This window comes from Pieris brassicae, unplaced genomic scaffold (assembly GCF_905147105.1).
Source record: "Pieris brassicae unplaced genomic scaffold, ilPieBrab1.1, whole genome shotgun sequence".
Classification (NCBI taxonomy): Eukaryota; Metazoa; Arthropoda; class Insecta; order Lepidoptera; family Pieridae; genus Pieris; species Pieris brassicae.
The window spans coordinates 37501-41293 of record NW_025575887.1 but is presented as its reverse complement, the minus strand read 5'-3'; the positions used below and the strand labels follow the sequence as shown (position 1 = coordinate 41293).

At 46.6% G+C, this 3793-nt stretch overlaps 1 non-coding gene across 1 annotated transcript; it reads right to left on the bottom strand.

Moving 5' to 3' along the window:
- Positions 1-48: 48 nt before the first annotated feature.
- On the bottom strand, positions 49-1954 carry LOC123719135. The gene has a single exon (XR_006755201.1). It is a non-coding gene; the product is annotated as a small subunit ribosomal RNA (ribosomal RNA).
- Between the last annotated feature and the right edge of the window lie 1839 nt (positions 1955-3793).

Below are 3793 nucleotides of genomic sequence, written 5' to 3'. Positions count from 1 at the left end.
TTTTTTGCGAGTCTTTGACAACAACAAAACAAAAAGAAAAAACCAACGTAATGATCCTTCCGCAGGTTCCCCTACGGAAACCTTGTTACGACTTTTACTTCCTCTAAATGATCAAGTTTGGTCAACTTCCCAGCAACGCCGACGGCCGTGAGGCCACCGCGTGTCGGTCCGAAGACCTCACTAAATCATTCAATCGGTAGTAGCGACGGGCGGTGTGTACAAAGGGCAGGGACGTAATCAACGCGAGCTTATGACTCGCGCTTACTAGGAATTCCTCGTTTATGGGGGATAATTGCAAACCCCAATCCCCAGCACGAAGGAGTTTCAACGGGTTGCCCGGGCCTCTAGGCCAGGGAGAACATGTTGATTCCTTCAGTGTAGCGCGCGTGCGGCCCAGGACATCTAAGGGCATCACAGACCTGTTATTGCTCAATCTCGTGCGGCTCGAAGCCGCCGGTCCCTCTAAGAAGAATTTTAATACGTCGCCAGTGAGTTGCGCTCCCCGAGAGTCGCGCACACCTTGAATGACGACGCCTATTTAGCAGGCTAGAGTCTCGTTCGTTACCGGAATTAACCAGACAAATCGCTCCACCAACTAAGAACGGCCATGCACCACCACCCACCGAATCAAGAAAGAGCTGTTAATCTGTCAATCCTTCCGGTGTCCGGGCCTGGTGAGATTTCCCGTGTTGAGTCAAATTAAGCCGCAGGCTCCACTCCTGGTGGTGCCCTTCCGTCAATTCCTTTAAGTTTCAGCTTTGCAACCATACTCCCCCCGGAGTCCAAAATCTTTGGTTTCCCGGAAGCTGCCCGCCGAGCCATTGTAGTAACGTCGGCGGATCGCTAGATGACATATTTACGGTTAGAACTAGGGCGGTATCTAATCGCCTTCGAACCTCTAACTTTCGTTCTTGATTGATGAAAACACCTTTGGCAAATGCTTTCGCTGATGTTCGTCTTGCGACGATCCAAGAATTTCACCTCTAACGTCGCAATACGAATGCCCCCAGTTATCCCTATTAATCATTACCTCGGAGTTCTGAAAACCAACAAAATAGAACCGAGATCATATTCTATTATTCCATGCACGAAATATTCAAGCGGCATTTTGAGCCCGCTTTGAGCACTCTAATTTGTTCAAAGTAAAATTGTCGGCCCACCTCGACACTCACCGAAGAGCACCGCGATAGGATTTTGATATTGAACCGGCGTTTTACCGCCGGCTCACCGACGATATGCTCCGCAGACGTGTCAGTATCACCGCGGATGCGGTGCACCGACAGCGCGGCGCACAAATGCAACTACGAGCTTTTTAACCGCAACAATTTTAGTATACGCTATTGGAGCTGGAATTACCGCGGCTGCTGGCACCAGACTTGCCCTCCAATTGTTCCTCGTTAAAATATTTAAAGTGTACTCATTCCGATTACGAGGCCTCGTAAGAGTCCCGTATCGTTATTTTTCGTCACTACCTCCCCGTGCCGGGAGTGGGTAATTTGCGCGCCTGCTGCCTTCCTTGGATGTGGTAGCCGTTTCTCAGGCTCCCTCTCCGGAATCGAACCCTGATTCCCCGTTACCCGTGACAACCATGGTAGTCGCAGAAACTACCATCGAAAGTTGATAAGGCAGACATTTGAAAGATGCGTCGCCGGTACTGGACCGTGCGATCGGCAAAAGTTATCCAGATTCATCAAAATTAACGACTTCGGACGCATGGCCCTCCGCCGATTGGTTTTGATCTAATAAAAGCACTCATCCCATCACTGGTCAGAGTTCTGATTGCATGTATTAGCTCTAGAATTACCACAGTTATCCAAGTAACTGAGTAAGATCTAAGGAACCAAAACTGATATATTGAGCCATTCGCGGTATCGCCTTAATACGGCTTGCACTGAGACATGCATGGCTTAATCTTTGAGACAAGCATATAACTACTGGCAGGATCAACCAGGGAGCTGCTTACGCAAACGACACGCCTACACCGCGGTCACGCGGCTTCGGCGAGCCGCTGGCTCGGCGGCGTCGAGGGGCGCGCGCTTGCGCGCGCGCCTTCTCGACACGCGTGAACGTAACGCGTCGAATTTGCACGCGACGCGACGTTCGCGCTTCATATCGATAGACTAACTTTGACCGGTCTACGAGCGGCCGTCCCGTCACGATCTCGCAACGAGGTGATGTACAACGATGCTCGACCACTGTGAGGGACATAAAACTGCAACGAACACGACCCCGCGGGCGGGAATCGATGTTGTGACAATTTGAAAATTGAACATTCATCTAAACGCAACTTCTCAATTTTTATTCAATACGTTATTGTAAACATATTAAAACTCGGCTGGCAATTACATGCGCACACACACGCATGATTCGCACTAGATACGATCAACGCCCGGAGCTTGAGGGATAAATTCCAACACGACGCTGCGCACACCGTTTCGACGATGGGCGCGTGTGCGTCCTCTTTTATACATTCTTTCCATATACGGTCGCCGTGGCGACCGCGCACGTGTCGAACACGCTAGGCGCCCTGCGTTGAGGTGTGCCTAGAAGCGTATTCTTTTAACATCACAGATAACACCGGGGGAGACGGTCCCAAATCTTGGTCGATTGGTAACATCACCATACGGTCTGCGAACGCGGTGCTATAATATAATTTTATATTATATTATATAAAATATGAGGAGGAGTAGTATGTATATTCTTTGTTATTTTGTGTTGACACAAGAGAGATATATAAAATGTACTATACACCACACACACAGAGAGAGAGAGAGCTGGGAAAGATCTCGGCGGTCTCGCATTCGAAATACGAATTTGATATAATTTCCTCCGAAAATCCATACCCATATCTATATCATCCATGCGCGAATATATGTATATAATATTCTCACACTTCGCACAAACACAAAAACAAGAACACATTCTCTCTCGTCCGTCGTTCGTGTCTATTTGAGACGAACGACGCGCGGCAACGAGAACGAGTCGACGCTGTGCGCACGACTGTTTCGCTCCACATCTATACCGAGAGCAATAGTCCGCGTCGGCATTGGAGCGGACGTCGAATGTTTCTCGTAGAGCGAGCGAGAGAGAGACGATTTTTCATTTTATTATGTATGTGTATTGGCGTGCAGTAGTAGCACGTAGTAGTACTAGTAGTAGTAGTAAAAAAATATTATTATTTATTTTATTGACTGATATGATTTTGTTTGTTTTCTTTTTTTTGCATAGACATTTGTATTGATAGATATGTTTCTCGTTGAAGCTCGCAGCACACGCTCAGAGAAATGGCAATGTGGGTTTATTTGAAGAAAAAAAAAAAAAAAAAAAAAAAAATTAATTTATTAATAATATGTATGTATGTATGTATGTATGTATGTATGTATAATAATGAATTATAATAATTATTCCGATGCAACGTCAGAGGAAAATGTTTCTCGTACAGGTGCGGCGCGCGACGGCCGGCCGCTCGACAGTTTCGCGCCGAATGTTTCTCGTTGAAGCTCGCAGCACACGCTCAGAGAAATGGCAATGTGGGTTTATTTGAAGAAAAGAAAAAACAAAAAAAACAATTATATTTATTAATAATATGTATGTATGTATGTATGTATGTATGTATGTATGTATAATAATGAATTATAATAATTATTCCGATGCAACGTCAGAGGAAAATGTTTCTCGTACAGGTGCGGCGCGCGACGGCCGGCCGCTCGACAGTTTCGCGCCGAATGTTTCTCGTTGAAGCTCGCAGCACACGCTCAGAGAAATGGCAATGTGGGTTTATTTGAAGAAAAGA